Genomic DNA, 21,185 nt, shown 5'->3' with positions numbered 1-21,185 from the left:
ATTGGTTAACAGTGTTTTATCAAGCTAGAACCTTAGGAAAGTAAATTTATCTGTTTCACGATAGTATCATGATTTGTGAATAGTTTTCCAACCTTTTTTGTTCAAACTAAGTTTTCATGCTATCTTCACTATTAAGGCGTTTGCAGGCTTAGAGAAGGCTTAAAAACGCACAAAAGACAAGAATGCATTGGGTAACAGTGTTTTCATCAAGCTAGAACCTCAGGAAAGTACATGTATCTGTTTCATGATGGTATCATGATTTGTGAATAGTTTTCCAACCTTTTTTGTTCAAACTAAGTTTTCATGCTATCTTCACTATTTAGGCGTTTTCAGGAGGAGAAAAGGCCTAAAACAAACAGCATTCAAAAATGCATTGGGTAACAGTGTTTTCATCAAGCTAGAACCTCAGGAAAGTACATGTATCTGTTTCATGATGGTATCATGATTTGTGAATAGTTTTCCAACCTTTTTTGTTCAAACTAAGTTTTCATGCTTTCTTCACTATTAAGGCGTTTGCAGGCTGAGAGAAGGCTTAAAAACGCACAAAAGACAAGAATGCATTGGGTAACAGTGTTTTCATCAAGCCAGAACCTCAGGAAAGTACATTTATCTGTTTCACGATAGTATCATGATTTGTGAATAGTTTTCCAACCTTTTTTGTTCAAACTAAGTTTTCATGCTTTCTTCACTATTAAGGCGTTTGCAGGCTGAGAGAAGGCTTAAAAACGCACAAAAGACAAGAATGCATTGGGTAACAGTGTTTTCATCAAGCTAGAACCTCAGGAAAGTACATTTATCTGTTTCACGATAGTATCATGATTTGTGAATAGTTTTCCAACCTTTTTTGTTCAAACTAAGTTTTCATGCTTTCTTCACTATTAAGGCGTTTGCAGGCTGAGAGAAGGCTTAAAAAAGCACAGCATACAAGAATGCATTGGGTACCAGTGTTTTCATCAAGCTAGAATGTGAGGAAAGTATATTTATCTGTTTCATGATGGTATCATGATTTGTGAATAGTTTTCCAACCTTTTTTGTTCAAACTAAGTTTTCATGCTTTCTTCACTATTAAGGCGTTTGCAGGCTGAGAGAAGGCTTAAAAACGCACAAAAGACAAGAATGCATTGGTTAACAGTGTTTTATCAAGCTAGAACCTCAGGAAAGTACATTTATCTGTTTCATGATGGTATCATGATTTGTGAATAGTTTTCCAACATTTTTAGTTCAAACTAAGTTTTCATGCTTTCTTCACTATTTAGGCGTTTTCAGGCTGAAGGAAGGCTTAAAAACGCACCAAAGACAAGAATGGATTTGGGTAAAAGTATTTACATCAAGCTTGAACCTCAGGAAAGTACATTCATCTGTTTGATGATGGTATCATGATTTGTGAATAGTTTTCCAACCTTTTTTGTTCAAACTAAGTTTTCATGCTTTCTTCACTATTAAGGCGTTTGCAGGCTGAGAGAAGGCTTAAAAACGCACAAAAGACAAGAATGCATTGGGTAACAGTGTTTTCATCAAGCTAGAACCTCAGGAAAGTACATTTATCTGTTTCACGATAGTATCATGATTTGTGAATAGTTTTCCAACCTTTTTTGTTCAAACTAAGTTTTCATGCTATCTTCACTATTAAGGCGTTTGCAGGCTTAGAGAAGGCTTAAAAACGCACAAAAGACAAGAATGCATTGGGTAACAGTGTTTTCATCAAGCTAGAACCTCAGGAAAGTACATGTATCTGTTTCATGATGGTATCATGATTTGTGAATAGTTTTCCAACCTTTTTTGTTCAAACTAAGTTTTCATGCTATCTTCACTATTTAGGCGTTTTCAGGAGGAGAAAAGGCCTAAAACAAACAGCATTCAAAAATGCATTGGGTAACAGTGTTTTCATCAAGCTAGAACCTCAGGAAAGTACATGTATCTGTTTCATGATGGTATCATGATTTGTGAATAGTTTTCCAACCTTTTTTGTTCAAACTAAGTTTTCATGCTTTCTTCACTATTAAGGCGTTTGCAGGCTGAGAGAAGGCTTAAAAACGCACAAAAGACAAGAATGCATTGGGTAACAGTGTTTTCATCAAGCCAGAACCTCAGGAAAGTACATTTATCTGTTTCACGATAGTATCATGATTTGTGAATAGTTTTCCAACCTTTTTTGTTCAAACTAAGTTTTCATGCTTTCTTCACTATTAAGGCGTTTGCAGGCTGAGAGAAGGCTTAAAAACGCACAAAAGACAAGAATGCATTGGGTAACAGTGTTTTCATCAAGCTAGAACCTCAGGAAAGTACATTTATCTGTTTCACGATAGTATCATGATTTGTGAATAGTTTTCCAACCTTTTTTGTTCAAACTAAGTTTTCATGCTTTCTTCACTATTAAGGCGTTTGCAGGCTGAGAGAAGGCTTAAAAAAGCACAGCATACAAGAATGCATTGGGTACCAGTGTTTTCATCAAGCTAGAATGTGAGGAAAGTATATTTATCTGTTTCATGATGGTATCATGATTTGTGAATAGTTTTCCAACCTTTTTTGTTCAAACTAAGTTTTCATGCTTTCTTCACTATTAAGGCGTTTGCAGGCTGAGAGAAGGCTTAAAAACGCACAAAAGACAAGAATGCATTGGTTAACAGTGTTTTATCAAGCTAGAACCTCAGGAAAGTACATTTATCTGTTTCATGATGGTATCATGATTTGTGAATAGTTTTCCAACATTTTTAGTTCAAACTAAGTTTTCATGCTTTCTTCACTATTTAGGCGTTTTCAGGCTGAAGGAAGGCTTAAAAACGCACCAAAGACAAGAATGGATTTGGGTAAAAGTATTTACATCAAGCTTGAACCTCAGGAAAGTACATTCATCTGTTTGATGATGGTATCATGATTTGTGAATAGTTTTCAAACCTTTTTTGTTCAAACTAAGTTTTCATGCTATCTTCACTATTAAGGCGTTTGCAGGCTGAGAGAAGGCTTAAAAACGCACAAAAGACAAGAATGCATTGGGTAACAGTGTTTTCATCAAGCTAGAACCTCAGGAAAGTACATGTATCTGTTTCATGATGGTATCATGATTTGTGAATAGTTTTCCAACCTTTTTTGTTCAAACTAAGTTTTCATGCTATCTTCACTATTTAGGCGTTTTCAGGAGGAGAAAAGGCCTAAAACAAACAGCATTCAAAAATGCATTGGGTAACAGTGTTTTCATCAAGCTAGAACCTCAGGAAAGTACATGTATCTGTTTCATGATGGTATCATGATTTGTGAATAGTTTTCCAACCTTTTTTGTTCAAACTAAGTTTTCATGCTTTCTTCACTATTAAGGCGTTTGCAGGCTGAGAGAAAGCTTAAAAACGCACAAAAGACAAGAATGCATTGGGTAACAGTGTTTTCATCAAGCTAGAACCTCAGGAAAGTACATTTATCTGTTTCACGATAGTATCATGATTTGTGAATAGTTTTCCAACCTTTTTTGTTCAAACTAAGTTTTTATGCTTTCCTCACTATTAAGGCGTTTGCAGGCTGAGAGAAGGCTTAAAAACGTACCAAAGACAAGAATGCATTGGGTAACAGTGTTTTCATCAAGCAAGAACCTCAGGAAAGTACATTCATCTGTTTCATGATGGTATCATGATTTGTGAATAGTTTTCCAACCTTTTTTGTTCAAACTAAGTTTTCATGCTTTCTTCACTATTAAGGCGTTTGCGGGCTGAGAGAAGGCTTAAAAACGCACAAAAGAAAAGAATGCATTGGTTAACAGTGTTTTATCAAGCTAGAACCTCAGGAAAGTACATTTATCTGTTTCATGATGGTATCATGATTTGTGAACAGTTTTCCAACCTTTTTGGTTCAAACTAAGTTTTCATGCTATCTTCACTATTTAGGCGTTTTCAGGAGGAGAAAAGGCCTAAAACAAACAGCATTCAAATATGCATTGGGTAACAGTGTTTTCATCAAGCTAGAACCTCAGGAAAGTACATGTATCTGTTTCATGATGGTATCATGATTTGTGAATAGTTTTCCAACCTTTTTGGTTCAAACTAAGTTTTCATGCTTTCTTCACTATTAAGGCGTTTGCAGGCTGAGAGAAGGCTTAAAAAAGCACAGCATACAAGAATGCATTGGGTACCAGTGTTTTCATCAAGCTAGAATGTGAGGAAAGTATATTTATCTGTTTCATGATGGTATCATGATTTGTGAATAGTTTTCCAACCTTTTTTGTTCAAACTAAGTTTTCATGCTTTCTTCACTATTAAGGCGTTTGCAGGCTGAGAGAAGGCTTAAAAACGCACAAAAGACAAGAATGCATTGGTTAACAGTGTTTTATCAAGCTAGAACCTCAGGAAAGTACATTTATCTGTTTCATGATGGTATCATGATTTGTGAATAGTTTTCCAACATTTTTAGTTCAAACTAAGTTTTCATGCTTTCTTCACTATTTAGGCGTATTCAGGCTGAAGGAAGGCTTAAAAACGCACCAAAGACAAGAATGGATTTGGGTAAAAGTATTTACATCAAGCTTGAACCTCAGGAAAGTACATTCATCTGTTTGATGATGGTATCATGATTTGTGAATAGTTTTCCAACCTTTTTTGTTCAAACTAAGTTTTCATGCTATCTTCACTATTAAGGCGTTTGCAGACTGAGAGAAGGCTTAAAAACGCACAAAAGACAAGCATGCATTGGTTAACAGTGTTTTATCAAGCTAGAACCTCAGAAAAGTACATTTATCTGTTTCATGATGGTATCATGATTTGTGAACAGTTTTCCAACCTTTTTGGTTCAAACTAAGTTTTCATGCTTTCTTCACTATTAAGGCGTTTGCAGGCTGAGAGAAGGCTTAAAAACGCACAAAAGACAAGAATGCATTGGGTAACAGTGTTTTCATCAAGCTAGAACCTCAGGAAAGTACATGTATCTGTTTCATGATGGTATCATGATTTGTGAATAGTTTTCCAACCTTTTTTGTTCAAACTAAGTTTTCATGCTATCTTCACTATTTAGGCGTTTTCAGGAGGGGAAAAGGCCTAAAACAAACAGCATTCAAAAATGCATTGGGTAACAGTGTTTTCATCAAGCTAGAACCTCAGGAAAGTACATGTATCTGTTTCATGATGGTATCATGATTTGTGAATAGTTTTCCAACCTTTTTGGTTCAAACTAAGTTTTCATGCTTTCTTCACTATTAAGGCGTTTGCAGGCTGAGAGAAGGCTTAAAAACGCACAAAAGACAAGAATGCATTGGTTAACAGTGTTTTATCAAGCTAGTACCTCAGGAAAGTACATGTATCTGTTTTATGATGGTATCATGATTTGTGAATAGTTTTCCAACCTTTTTTGTTCAAACTAAGTTTTCATGCTTTCTTCACTATTAAGGCGTTTGCAGGCTGAGAGAAGGCTTAAAAAAGCACAGCATACAAGAATGCATTGGGTACCAGTGTTTTCATCAAGCTAGAACCTCAGGAAAGTACATGTATCTGTTTCATGATGGTATCATGATTTGTGAATAGTTTTCCAACCTTTTTGGTTCAAACTAAGTTTTCATGCTTTCTTCACTATTAAGGCGTTTGCAGGCTGAGAGAAGGCTTAAAAACGCACAAAAGACAAGAATGCATTGGGTAACAGTGTTTTCATCAAGCTAGAACCTCAGGAAAGTACATGTATCTGTTTCATGATGGTATCATGATTTGTGAATAGTTTTCCAACCTTTTTTGTTCAAACTAAGTTTTCATGCTATCTTCACTATTTAGGCGTTTTCATGAGGAGAAAAGGCCTAAAACAAACAGCATTCAAAAATGCATTGGGTAACAGTGTTTTCATCAAGCTAGAACCTCAGGAAAGTACATGTATCTGTTTCATGATGGTATCATGATTTGTGAATAGTTTTCCAACTTTTTTTGTTCAAACTAAGTTTTCATGCTTTCTTCACTATTAAGGCGTTTGCAGGCTGAGAGAAGGCTTAAAAACGCAAAAAAGACAAGAATGCATTGGGTACCAGTGTTTTCATCAAGCTAGAATGTGAGGAAAGTATATTTATCTGTTTCATGATGGTATCATGATTTGTGAATAGTTTTCCAACCTTTTTTGTTCAAACTAAGTTTTCATGCTTTCTTCACTATTAAGGCGTTTGCAGGCTGAGAGAAGGCTTAAAAACGCACAAAAGAAAAGAATGCATTGGTTAACAGTGTTTTATCAAGCTAGAACCTCAGGAAAGTACATTTATCTGTTTCATGATGGTATCATGATTTGTGAACAGTTTTCCAACCTTTTTGGTTCAAACTAAGTTTTCATGCTTTCTTCACTATTAAGGCGTTTGCAGGCTGAGAGAAGGCTTAAAAAAGCACAGCATACAAGAATGCATTGGGTACCAGTGTTTTCATCAAGCTAGAATGTGAGGGAAGTACATGTATCTGTTTCATGATGGTATCATGATTTGTGAACAGTTTTCCAACCTTTTTGGTTCAAACTAAGTTTTCATGCTTTCTTCACTATTAAGGCGTTTGCAGGCTGAGAGAAGGCTTAAAAACGCACAAAAGACAAGAATGCATTGGTTAACAGTGTTTTACCACGATAGAACCTCAGGAAAGTACATTTATCTGTTTCATGATGGTATCATGATTTGTGAACAGTTTTCCAACCTTTTTTGTTCAAACTAAGTTTTCATGCTATCTTCACTATTTAGGCGTTTTCAGGAGGAGAAAAGGCCTAAAACAAACAGCATTCAAAAATGCATTGGGTAACAGTGTTTTCATCAAGCTAGAACCTCAGGAAAGTACATGTATCTGTTTCATGATGGTATCATGATTTGTGAATAGTTTTCCAACCTTTTTGGTTCAAACTAAGTTTTCATGCTTTCTTCACTATTAAGGCGTTTGCAGGCTGAGAGAAGGCTTAAAAAAGCACAGCATACAAAAATGCATTGGGTACCAGTGTTTTCATCAAGCTAGAATGTGAGGAAAGTACATTTATCTGTTTCATGATGGTACCATGATTTGTGAATAGTTTTCCAACCTTTTTGGTTCAAACTAAGTTTTCATGCTTTCTTCACTATTAAGGCGTTTGCAGGCTGAGAGAAGGCTTAAAAACGCACAAAAGACAAGAATGCATTGGGTAACAGTGTTTTCATCAAGCTAGAACCTCAGGAAAGTACATTTATCTGTTTCACGATAGTATCATGATTTGTGAATAGTTTTCCAACCTTTTTTGTTCAAACTAAGTTTTCATGCTTTCCTCTCTATTAAGGCTTTTGCAGGCTGAGAGAAGGCTTAAAAACGTACCAAAGACAAGAATGCATTGGGTAACAGTGTTTTCATCAAGCTAGAACCTCAGGAAAGTACATTCATCTGTTTCATGATGGTATCATGATTTGTGAATAGTTTTCCAACCTTTTTTGTTCAAACTAAGTTTTCATGCTTTCTTCACTATTAGGGCGTTTGCGGGCTGAGAGAAGGCTTAAAAACGCACAAAAGAAAAGAATGCATTGGTTAACAGTGTTTTATCAAGCTAGAACCTCAGGAAAGTACATTTATCTGTTTCATGATGGTATCATGATTTGTGAACAGTTTTCCAACCTTTTTGGTTCAAACTAAGTTTTCATGCTATCTTCACTATTTAGGCGTTTTCAGGAGGAGAAAAGGCCTAAAACAAACAGCATTCAAATATGCATTGGGTAACAGTGTTTTCATCAAGCTAGAACCTCAGGAAAGTACATGTATCTGTTTCATGATGGTATCATGATTTGTGAATAGTTTTCCAACCTTTTTGGTTCAAACTAAGTTTTCATGCTTTCTTCACTATTAAGGCGTTTGCAGGCTGAGAGAAGGCTTAAAAACGCACAAAAGACAAGAATGCATTGGGTAACAGTGTTTTCATCAAGCTAGAACCTCAGGAAAGTACATGTATCTGTTTCATGATGGTATCATGATTTGTGAATAGTTTTCCAACCTTTTTTGTTCAAACTAAGTTTTCATGCTATCTTCACTATTAAGGCGTTTGCAGGCTTAGAGAAGGCTTAAAAACGCACAAAAGACAAGAATGCATTGGGTAACAGTGTTTTCATCAAGCTAGAACCTCAGGAAAGTACATGTATCTGTTTCATGATGGTATCATGATTTGTGAATAGTTTTCCAACCTTTTTTGTTCAAACTAAGTTTTCATGCTATCTTCACTATTTAGGCGTTTTCAGGAGGAGAAAAGGCCTAAAACAAACAGCATTCAAAAATGCATTGGGTAACAGTGTTTTCATCAAGCTAGAACCTCAGGAAAGTACATGTATCTGTTTCATGATGGTATCATGATTTGTGAATAGTTTTCCAACCTTTTTTGTTCAAACTAAGTTTTCATGCTTTCTTCACTATTAAGGCGTTTGCAGGCTGAGAGAAGGCTTAAAAACGCACAAAAGACAAGAATGCATTGGGTAACAGTGTTTTCATCAAGCCAGAACCTCAGGAAAGTACATTTATCTGTTTCACGATAGTATCATGATTTGTGAATAGTTTTCCAACCTTTTTTGTTCAAACTAAGTTTTCATGCTTTCTTCACTATTAAGGCGTTTGCAGGCTGAGAGAAGGCTTAAAAACGCACAAAAGACAAGAATGCATTGGGTAACAGTGTTTTCATCAAGCTAGAACCTCAGGAAAGTACATTTATCTGTTTCACGATAGTATCATGATTTGTGAATAGTTTTCCAACCTTTTTTGTTCAAACTAAGTTTTCATGCTTTCTTCACTATTAAGGCGTTTGCAGGCTGAGAGAAGGCTTAAAAAAGCACAGCATACAAGAATGCATTGGGTACCAGTGTTTTCATCAAGCTAGAATGTGAGGAAAGTATATTTATCTGTTTCATGATGGTATCATGATTTGTGAATAGTTTTCCAACCTTTTTTGTTCAAACTAAGTTTTCATGCTTTCTTCACTATTAAGGCGTTTGCAGGCTGAGAGAAGGCTTAAAAACGCACAAAAGACAAGAATGCATTGGTTAACAGTGTTTTATCAAGCTAGAACCTCAGGAAAGTACATTTATCTGTTTCATGATGGTATCATGATTTGTGAATAGTTTTCCAACATTTTTAGTTCAAACTAAGTTTTCATGCTTTCTTCACTATTTAGGCGTTTTCAGGCTGAAGGAAGGCTTAAAAACGCACCAAAGACAAGAATGGATTTGGGTAAAAGTATTTACATCAAGCTTGAACCTCAGGAAAGTACATTCATCTGTTTGATGATGGTATCATGATTTGTGAATAGTTTTCCAACCTTTTTTGTTCAAACTAAGTTTTCATGCTTTCTTCACTATTAAGGCGTTTGCAGGCTGAGAGAAGGCTTAAAAACGCACAAAAGACAAGAATGCATTGGGTAACAGTGTTTTCATCAAGCTAGAACCTCAGGAAAGTACATTTATCTGTTTCACGATAGTATCATGATTTGTGAATAGTTTTCCAACCTTTTTTGTTCAAACTAAGTTTTCATGCTATCTTCACTATTAAGGCGTTTGCAGGCTTAGAGAAGGCTTAAAAACGCACAAAAGACAAGAATGCATTGGGTAACAGTGTTTTCATCAAGCTAGAACCTCAGGAAAGTACATGTATCTGTTTCATGATGGTATCATGATTTGTGAATAGTTTTCCAACCTTTTTTGTTCAAACTAAGTTTTCATGCTATCTTCACTATTTAGGCGTTTTCAGGAGGAGAAAAGGCCTAAAACAAACAGCATTCAAAAATGCATTGGGTAACAGTGTTTTCATCAAGCTAGAACCTCAGGAAAGTACATGTATCTGTTTCATGATGGTATCATGATTTGTGAATAGTTTTCCAACCTTTTTTGTTCAAACTAAGTTTTCATGCTTTCTTCACTATTAAGGCGTTTGCAGGCTGAGAGAAGGCTTAAAAACGCACAAAAGACAAGAATGCATTGGGTAACAGTGTTTTCATCAAGCCAGAACCTCAGGAAAGTACATTTATCTGTTTCACGATAGTATCATGATTTGTGAATAGTTTTCCAACCTTTTTTGTTCAAACTAAGTTTTCATGCTTTCTTCACTATTAAGGCGTTTGCAGGCTGAGAGAAGGCTTAAAAACGCACAAAAGACAAGAATGCATTGGGTAACAGTGTTTTCATCAAGCTAGAACCTCAGGAAAGTACATTTATCTGTTTCACGATAGTATCATGATTTGTGAATAGTTTTCCAACCTTTTTTGTTCAAACTAAGTTTTCATGCTTTCTTCACTATTAAGGCGTTTGCAGGCTGAGAGAAGGCTTAAAAAAGCACAGCATACAAGAATGCATTGGGTACCAGTGTTTTCATCAAGCTAGAATGTGAGGAAAGTATATTTATCTGTTTCATGATGGTATCATGATTTGTGAATAGTTTTCCAACCTTTTTTGTTCAAACTAAGTTTTCATGCTTTCTTCACTATTAAGGCGTTTGCAGGCTGAGAGAAGGCTTAAAAACGCACAAAAGACAAGAATGCATTGGTTAACAGTGTTTTATCAAGCTAGAACCTCAGGAAAGTACATTTATCTGTTTCATGATGGTATCATGATTTGTGAATAGTTTTCCAACATTTTTAGTTCAAACTAAGTTTTCATGCTTTCTTCACTATTTAGGCGTTTTCAGGCTGAAGGAAGGCTTAAAAACGCACCAAAGACAAGAATGGATTTGGGTAAAAGTATTTACATCAAGCTTGAACCTCAGGAAAGTACATTCATCTGTTTGATGATGGTATCATGATTTGTGAATAGTTTTCAAACCTTTTTTGTTCAAACTAAGTTTTCATGCTATCTTCACTATTAAGGCGTTTGCAGGCTGAGAGAAGGCTTAAAAACGCACAAAAGACAAGAATGCATTGGGTAACAGTGTTTTCATCAAGCTAGAACCTCAGGAAAGTACATGTATCTGTTTCATGATGGTATCATGATTTGTGAATAGTTTTCCAACCTTTTTTGTTCAAACTAAGTTTTCATGCTATCTTCACTATTTAGGCGTTTTCAGGAGGAGAAAAGGCCTAAAACAAACAGCATTCAAAAATGCATTGGGTAACAGTGTTTTCATCAAGCTAGAACCTCAGGAAAGTACATGTATCTGTTTCATGATGGTATCATGATTTGTGAATAGTTTTCCAACCTTTTTTGTTCAAACTAAGTTTTCATGCTTTCTTCACTATTAAGGCGTTTGCAGGCTGAGAGAAAGCTTAAAAACGCACAAAAGACAAGAATGCATTGGGTAACAGTGTTTTCATCAAGCTAGAACCTCAGGAAAGTACATTTATCTGTTTCACGATAGTATCATGATTTGTGAATAGTTTTCCAACCTTTTTTGTTCAAACTAAGTTTTTATGCTTTCCTCACTATTAAGGCGTTTGCAGGCTGAGAGAAGGCTTAAAAACGTACCAAAGACAAGAATGCATTGGGTAACAGTGTTTTCATCAAGCAAGAACCTCAGGAAAGTACATTCATCTGTTTCATGATGGTATCATGATTTGTGAATAGTTTTCCAACCTTTTTTGTTCAAACTAAGTTTTCATGCTTTCTTCACTATTAAGGCGTTTGCGGGCTGAGAGAAGGCTTAAAAACGCACAAAAGAAAAGAATGCATTGGTTAACAGTGTTTTATCAAGCTAGAACCTCAGGAAAGTACATTTATCTGTTTCATGATGGTATCATGATTTGTGAACAGTTTTCCAACCTTTTTGGTTCAAACTAAGTTTTCATGCTATCTTCACTATTTAGGCGTTTTCAGGAGGAGAAAAGGCCTAAAACAAACAGCATTCAAATATGCATTGGGTAACAGTGTTTTCATCAAGCTAGAACCTCAGGAAAGTACATGTATCTGTTTCATGATGGTATCATGATTTGTGAATAGTTTTCCAACCTTTTTGGTTCAAACTAAGTTTTCATGCTTTCTTCACTATTAAGGCGTTTGCAGGCTGAGAGAAGGCTTAAAAAAGCACAGCATACAAGAATGCATTGGGTACCAGTGTTTTCATCAAGCTAGAATGTGAGGAAAGTATATTTATCTGTTTCATGATGGTATCATGATTTGTGAATAGTTTTCCAACCTTTTTTGTTCAAACTAAGTTTTCATGCTTTCTTCACTATTAAGGCGTTTGCAGGCTGAGAGAAGGCTTAAAAACGCACAAAAGACAAGAATGCATTGGTTAACAGTGTTTTATCAAGCTAGAACCTCAGGAAAGTACATTTATCTGTTTCATGATGGTATCATGATTTGTGAATAGTTTTCCAACATTTTTAGTTCAAACTAAGTTTTCATGCTTTCTTCACTATTTAGGCGTATTCAGGCTGAAGGAAGGCTTAAAAACGCACCAAAGACAAGAATGGATTTGGGTAAAAGTATTTACATCAAGCTTGAACCTCAGGAAAGTACATTCATCTGTTTGATGATGGTATCATGATTTGTGAATAGTTTTCCAACCTTTTTTGTTCAAACTAAGTTTTCATGCTATCTTCACTATTAAGGCGTTTGCAGACTGAGAGAAGGCTTAAAAACGCACAAAAGACAAGCATGCATTGGTTAACAGTGTTTTATCAAGCTAGAACCTCAGAAAAGTACATTTATCTGTTTCATGATGGTATCATGATTTGTGAACAGTTTTCCAACCTTTTTGGTTCAAACTAAGTTTTCATGCTTTCTTCACTATTAAGGCGTTTGCAGGCTGAGAGAAGGCTTAAAAACGCACAAAAGACAAGAATGCATTGGGTAACAGTGTTTTCATCAAGCTAGAACCTCAGGAAAGTACATGTATCTGTTTCATGATGGTATCATGATTTGTGAATAGTTTTCCAACCTTTTTTGTTCAAACTAAGTTTTCATGCTATCTTCACTATTTAGGCGTTTTCAGGAGGGGAAAAGGCCTAAAACAAACAGCATTCAAAAATGCATTGGGTAACAGTGTTTTCATCAAGCTAGAACCTCAGGAAAGTACATGTATCTGTTTCATGATGGTATCATGATTTGTGAATAGTTTTCCAACCTTTTTGGTTCAAACTAAGTTTTCATGCTTTCTTCACTATTAAGGCGTTTGCAGGCTGAGAGAAGGCTTAAAAACGCACAAAAGACAAGAATGCATTGGTTAACAGTGTTTTATCAAGCTAGTACCTCAGGAAAGTACATGTATCTGTTTTATGATGGTATCATGATTTGTGAATAGTTTTCCAACCTTTTTTGTTCAAACTAAGTTTTCATGCTTTCTTCACTATTAAGGCGTTTGCAGGCTGAGAGAAGGCTTAAAAAAGCACAGCATACAAGAATGCATTGGGTACCAGTGTTTTCATCAAGCTAGAACCTCAGGAAAGTACATGTATCTGTTTCATGATGGTATCATGATTTGTGAATAGTTTTCCAACCTTTTTGGTTCAAACTAAGTTTTCATGCTTTCTTCACTATTAAGGCGTTTGCAGGCTGAGAGAAGGCTTAAAAACGCACAAAAGACAAGAATGCATTGGGTAACAGTGTTTTCATCAAGCTAGAACCTCAGGAAAGTACATGTATCTGTTTCATGATGGTATCATGATTTGTGAATAGTTTTCCAACCTTTTTTGTTCAAACTAAGTTTTCATGCTATCTTCACTATTTAGGCGTTTTCATGAGGAGAAAAGGCCTAAAACAAACAGCATTCAAAAATGCATTGGGTAACAGTGTTTTCATCAAGCTAGAACCTCAGGAAAGTACATGTATCTGTTTCATGATGGTATCATGATTTGTGAATAGTTTTCCAACTTTTTTTGTTCAAACTAAGTTTTCATGCTTTCTTCACTATTAAGGCGTTTGCAGGCTGAGAGAAGGCTTAAAAACGCAAAAAAGACAAGAATGCATTGGGTACCAGTGTTTTCATCAAGCTAGAATGTGAGGAAAGTATATTTATCTGTTTCATGATGGTATCATGATTTGTGAATAGTTTTCCAACCTTTTTTGTTCAAACTAAGTTTTCATGCTTTCTTCACTATTAAGGCGTTTGCAGGCTGAGAGAAGGCTTAAAAACGCACAAAAGAAAAGAATGCATTGGTTAACAGTGTTTTATCAAGCTAGAACCTCAGGAAAGTACATTTATCTGTTTCATGATGGTATCATGATTTGTGAACAGTTTTCCAACCTTTTTGGTTCAAACTAAGTTTTCATGCTTTCTTCACTATTAAGGCGTTTGCAGGCTGAGAGAAGGCTTAAAAAAGCACAGCATACAAGAATGCATTGGGTACCAGTGTTTTCATCAAGCTAGAATGTGAGGGAAGTACATGTATCTGTTTCATGATGGTATCATGATTTGTGAACAGTTTTCCAACCTTTTTGGTTCAAACTAAGTTTTCATGCTTTCTTCACTATTAAGGCGTTTGCAGGCTGAGAGAAGGCTTAAAAACGCACAAAAGACAAGAATGCATTGGTTAACAGTGTTTTACCACGATAGAACCTCAGGAAAGTACATTTATCTGTTTCATGATGGTATCATGATTTGTGAACAGTTTTCCAACCTTTTTTGTTCAAACTAAGTTTTCATGCTATCTTCACTATTTAGGCGTTTTCAGGAGGAGAAAAGGCCTAAAACAAACAGCATTCAAAAATGCATTGGGTAACAGTGTTTTCATCAAGCTAGAACCTCAGGAAAGTACATGTATCTGTTTCATGATGGTATCATGATTTGTGAATAGTTTTCCAACCTTTTTGGTTCAAACTAAGTTTTCATGCTTTCTTCACTATTAAGGCGTTTGCAGGCTGAGAGAAGGCTTAAAAAAGCACAGCATACAAAAATGCATTGGGTACCAGTGTTTTCATCAAGCTAGAATGTGAGGAAAGTACATTTATCTGTTTCATGATGGTACCATGATTTGTGAATAGTTTTCCAACCTTTTTGGTTCAAACTAAGTTTTCATGCTTTCTTCACTATTAAGGCGTTTGCAGGCTGAGAGAAGGCTTAAAAACGCACAAAAGACAAGAATGCATTGGGTAACAGTGTTTTCATCAAGCTAGAACCTCAGGAAAGTACATTTATCTGTTTCACGATAGTATCATGATTTGTGAATAGTTTTCCAACCTTTTTTGTTCAAACTAAGTTTTCATGCTTTCCTCTCTATTAAGGCTTTTGCAGGCTGAGAGAAGGCTTAAAAACGTACCAAAGACAAGAATGCATTGGGTAACAGTGTTTTCATCAAGCTAGAACCTCAGGAAAGTACATTCATCTGTTTCATGATGGTATCATGATTTGTGAATAGTTTTCCAACCTTTTTTGTTCAAACTAAGTTTTCATGCTTTCTTCACTATTAGGGCGTTTGCGGGCTGAGAGAAGGCTTAAAAACGCACAAAAGAAAAGAATGCATTGGTTAACAGTGTTTTATCAAGCTAGAACCTCAGGAAAGTACATTTATCTGTTTCATGATGGTATCATGATTTGTGAACAGTTTTCCAACCTTTTTGGTTCAAACTAAGTTTTCATGCTATCTTCACTATTTAGGCGTTTTCAGGAGGAGAAAAGGCCTAAAACAAACAGCATTCAAATATGCATTGGGTAACAGTGTTTTCATCAAGCTAGAACCTCAGGAAAGTACATGTATCTGTTTCATGATGGTATCATGATTTGTGAATAGTTTTCCAACCTTTTTGGTTCAAACTAAGTTTTCATGCTTTCTTCACTATTAAGGCGTTTGCAGGCTGAGAGAAGGCTTAAAAACGCACAAAAGACAAGAATGCATTGGGTAACAGTGTTTTCATCAAGCTAGAACCTCAGGAAAGTACATGTATCTGTTTCATGATGGTATCATGATTTGTGAATAGTTTTCCAACCTTTTTGGTTCAAACTAAGTTTTCATGCTTTCTTCACTATTAAGGCGTTTGCAGGCTGAGAGAAGGCTTAAAAACGCACAAAAGACAAGAATGCATTGGGTAACAGTGTTTTCATCAAGCTAGAACCTCAGGAAAGTACATTTATCTGTTTCACGATAGTATCATGATTTGTGAATAGTTTTCCAACCTTTTTTGTTCAAACTAAGTTTTCATGCTTTCTTCACTATTAAGGCGTTTGCAGGCTGAGAGAAGGCTTAAAAAAGCACAGCATACAAGAATGCATTGGGTACCAGTGTTTTCATCAAGCTAGAATGTGAGGAAAGTATATTTATCTGTTTCATGATGGTATCATGATTTGTGAATAGTTTTCCAACCTTTTTTGTTCAAACTAAGTTTTCATGCTTTCTTCACTATTAAGGCGTTTGCAGGCTGAGAGAAGGCTTAAAAACGCACAAAAGAAAAGAATGCATTGGTTAACAGTGTTTTATCAAGCTAGAACCTCAGGAAAGTACATTTATCTGTTTCATGATGGTATCATGATTTGTGAACAGTTTTCCAACCTTTTTGGTTCAAACTAAGTTTTCATGCTTTCTTCACTATTAAGGCGTTTGCAGGCTGAGAGAAGGCTTAAAAAAGCACAGCATACAAGAATGCATTGGGTACCAGTGTTTTCATCAAGCTAGAATGTGAGGAAAGTACATGTATCTGTTTCATGATGGTATCATGATTTGTGAACAGTTTTCCAACCTTTTTGGTTCAAACTAAGTTTTCATGCTTTCTTCACTATTAAGGCGTTTGCAGGCTGAGAGAAGGCTTAAAAACGCACAAAAGACAAGAATGCATTGGTTAACAGTGTTTTACCACGATAGAACCTCAGGAAAGTACATTTATCTGTTTCATGATGGTATCATGATTTGTGAACAGTTTTCCAACCTTTTTTGTTCAAACTAAGTTTTCATGCTATCTTCACTATTTAGGCGTTTTCAGGAGGAGAAAAGGCCTAAAACAAACAGCATTCAAAAATGCATTGGGTAACAGTGTTTTCATCAAGCTAGAACCTCAGGAAAGTACATGTATCTGTTTCATGATGGTATCATGATTTGTGAATAGTTTTCCAACCTTTTTGGTTCAAACTAAGTTTTCATGCTTTCTTCACTATTAAGGCGTTTGCAGGCTGAGAGAAGGCTTAAAAAAGCACAGCATACAAAAATGCATTGGGTACCAGTGTTTTCATCAAGCTAGAATGTGAGGAAAGTACATTTATCTGTTTCATGATGGTACCATGATTTGTGAATAGTTTTCCAACCTTTTTTGTTCAAACTAAGTTTTCATGCTTTCTTCACTATTAAGGCGTTTGCAGGCTGAGAGAAGGCTTAAAAAAGCACAGCATACAAGAATGCATTGGGTACCAGTGTTTTCATCAAGCTAGAATGTGAGGAAAGTACATTTATCTGTTTCATGATGGTATCATGATTTGTGAATAGTTTTCCAACCTTTTTTGTTCAAACTAAGTTTTCATGCTTTCCTCACTATTAAGGCGTTTGCAGGCCGAGAGAAGGCTTAAAAACGCACCAAAGACAAGAATGCATTGGGTAACAGTGTTTTCATCAAGCTAGAACCTCAGGAAAGTACATTCATCTGTTTCATGATGGTATCATGATTTGTGAATAGTTTTCCAACCTTTTTTGTTCAAACTAAGTTTTCATGCTATCTTCACTATTAAGGCGTTTGCAGGCTGAGAGAAGGCTTAAAAACGCACAAAAGAAAAGAATGCATTGGTTAACAGTGTTTTATCAAGCTAGAACCTCAGGAAAGTACATTTATCTGTTTCATGATGGTATCATGATTTGTGAACAGTTTTCCAACCTTTTTGGTTCAAACTAAGTTTTCATGCTTTCTTCACTATTAAGGCGTTTGCAGGCTGAGAGAAGGCTTAAAAAAGCACAGCATACAAGAATGCATTGGGTACCAGTGTTTTCATCAAGCTAGAATGTGAGGAAAGTACATGTATCTGTTTCATGATGGTATCATGATTTGTGAACAGTTTTCCAACCTTTTTGGTTCAAACTAAGTTTTCATGCTTTCTTCACTATTAAGGCGTTTGCAGGCTGAGAGAAGGCTTAAAAACGCACAAAAGACAAGAATGCATTGGTTAACAGTGTTTTACCACGATAGAACCTCAGGAAAGTACATTTATCTGTTTCATGATGGTATCATGATTTGTGAACAGTTTTCCAACCTTTTTTGTTCAAACTAAGTTTTCATGCTATCTTCACTATTTAGGCGTTTTCAGGAGGAGAAAAGGCCTAAAACAAACAGCATTCAAAAATGCATTGGGTAACAGTGTTTTCATCAAGCTAGAACCTCAGGAAAGTACATGTATCTGTTTCATGATGGTATCATGATTTGTGAATAGTTTTCCAACCTTTTTGGTTCAAACTAAGTTTTCATGCTTTCTTCACTATTAAGGCGTTTGCAGGCTGAGAGAAGGCTTAAAAACGCACAAAAGACAAGAATGCATTGGGTAACAGTGTTTTCATCAAGCTAGAACCTCAGGAAAGTACATTTATCTGTTTCACGATAGTATCATGATTTGTGAATAGTTTTCCAACCTTTTTTGTTCAAACTAAGTTTTCATGCTTTCCTCACTATTAAGGCGTTTGCAGGCTGAGAGAAGGCTTAAAAACGTACCAAAGACAAGAATGCATTGGGTGACAGTGTTTTCATCAAGCTAGAACCTCAGGAAAGTACATTCATCTGTTTCATGATGGTATCATGATTTGTGAATAGTTTCCCAACCTTTTTTGTTCAAACTAAGTTTTCATGCTTTCTTCACTATTAAGGCGTTTGCGGGCTGAGAGAAGGCTTAAAAACGCACAAAAGAAAAGAATGCATTGGTTTACAGTGTTTTATCAAGCTAGAACCTCAGGAAAGTACATTTATCTGTTTCATGATGGTATCATGATTTGTGAACAGTTTTCCAACCTTTTTGGTTAAAACTAAGTTTTCATGCTATCTTCACTATTTAGGCGTTTTCTGGAGGAGAAAAGGCCTAAAACAAACAGCATTCAAATATGCATTGGGTAACAGTGTTTTCATCAAGCTAGAACCTCAGGAAAGTACATGTATCTGTTTCATGATGGTATCATGATTTGTGAATAGTTTTCCAACCTTTTTGGTTCAAACTAAGTTTTCATGCTTTCTTCACTATTAAGGCGTTTGCGGGCTGAGAGAAGGCTGAAAAACGCACAAAAGAAAAGAATGCATTGGGTAACAGTGTTTTCATCAAGCGAGAACCTCAGGAAAGTACATGTATCTGTTTCATGATGGTATCATGATTTGTGAATAGTTTTCCAACCTTTTTGGTTCAAACTAAGTTTTCATGCTTTCTTCACTATTAAGGCGTTTGCAGGCTGAGAGAAGGCTTAAAAACGCACAAAAGACAAGAATGCATTGGGTAACAGTGTTTTCATCAAGCTAGAACCTCAGGAAAGTACATGTATCTGTTTCATGATGGTATCATGATTTGTGAATAGTTTTCCAACCTTTTTGGTTCAAACTAAGTTTTCATGCTTTCTTCACTATTAAGGCGTTTGCAGGCTGAGAGAAGGCTTAAAAAAGCACAGCATACAAAAATGCATTGGGTACCAGTGTTTTCATCAAGCTAGAATGTGAGGAAAGTACATTTATCTGTTTCATGATGGTACCATGATTTGTGAATAGTTTTCCAACCTTTTTTGTTCAAACTAAGTTTTCATGCTTTCTTCACTATTAAGGCGTTTGCAGGCTGAGAGAAGGCTTAAAAAAGCACAGCATACAAGAATGCATTGGGTACCAGTGTTTTCATCAAGCTAGAATGTGAGGAAAGTACATTTATCTGTTTCATGATGGTATCATGATTTGTGAATAGTTTTCCAACCTTTTTGGTTCAAACTAAGTTTTCATGCTTTCTTCACTATTAAGGCGTTTGCAGGCTGAGAGAAGGCTTAAAAACGCACAAAAGACAAGAATGCATTGGGTAACAGTGTTTTCATCAAGCTAGAACCTCAGGAAAGTACATTTATCTGTTTCACGATAGTATCATGATTTGTGAATAGTTTTCCAACCTTTTTTGTTCAAACTAAGTTTTCATGCTTTCTTCACTATTAAGGCGTTTGCAGGCTGAGAGAAGGCTTAAAAAAGCACAGCATACAAGAATGCATTGGGTACCAGTGTTTTCATCAAGCTAGAATGTGAGGAAAGTATATTTATCTGTTTCATGATGGTATCATGATTTGTGAATAGTTTTCCAACCTTTTTTGTTCAAACTAAGTTTTCATGCTTTCTTCACTATTAAGGCGTTTGCAGGCTGAGAGAAGGCTTAAAAACGCACAAAAGAAAAGAATGCATTGGTTAACAGTGTTTTATCAAGCTAGAACCTCAGGAAAGTACATTTATCTGTTTCATGATGGTATCATGATTTGTGAACAGTTTTCCAACCTTTTTGGTTCAAACTAAGTTTTCATGCTTTCTTCACTATTAAGGCGTTTGCAGGCTGAGAGAAGGCTTAAAAAAGCACAGCATACAAGAATGCATTGGGTACCAGTGTTTTCATCAAGCTAGAATGTGAGGAAAGTACATGTATCTGTTTCATGATGGTATCATGATTTGTGAACAGTTTTCCAACCTTTTTGGTTCAAACTAAGTTTTCATGCTTTCTTCACTATTAAGGCGTTTGCAGGCTGAGAGAAGGCTTAAAAACGCACAAAAGACAAGAATGCATTGGTTAACAGTGTTTTACCACGATAGAACCTCAGGAAAGTACATTTATCTGTTTCATGATGGTATCATGATTTGTGAACAGTTTTCCAACCTTTTTTGTTCAAACTAAGTTTTCATGCTATCTTCACTATTTAGGCGTTTTCAGGAGGAGAAAAGGCCTAAAACAAACAGCATTCAAAAATGCATTGGGTAACAGTGTTTTCATCAAGCTAGAACCTCAGGAAAGTACATGTATCTGTTTCATGATGGTATCATGATTTGTGAATAGTTTTCCAACCTTTTTGGTTCAAACTAAGTTTTCATGCTTTCTTCACTATTAAGGCGTTTGCAGGCTGAGAGAAGGCTTAAAAAAGCACAGCATACAAAAATGCATTGGGTACCAGTGTTTTCATCAAGCTAGAATGTGAGGAAAGTACATTTATCTGTTTCATGATGGTACCATGATTTGTGAATAGTTTTCCAACCTTTTTTGTTCAAACTAAGTTTTCATGCTTTCTTCACTATTAAGGCGTTTGCAGGCTGAGAGAAGGCTTAAAAAAGCACAGCATACAAGAATGCATTGGGTACCAGTGTTTTCATCAAGCTAGAATGTGAGGAAAGTACATTTATCTGTTTCATGATGGTATCATGATTTGTGAATAGTTTTCCAACC

The sequence above is a fragment of the Gasterosteus aculeatus genome, chromosome Y (genome assembly GCF_964276395.1).
Source record: "Gasterosteus aculeatus chromosome Y, fGasAcu3.hap1.1, whole genome shotgun sequence".
NCBI lineage: Eukaryota > Metazoa > Chordata > Actinopteri > Perciformes > Gasterosteidae > Gasterosteus > Gasterosteus aculeatus.
The sequence above is the reverse complement of the archived record's forward strand: the minus strand, read 5'-3'. Positions refer to the sequence as shown.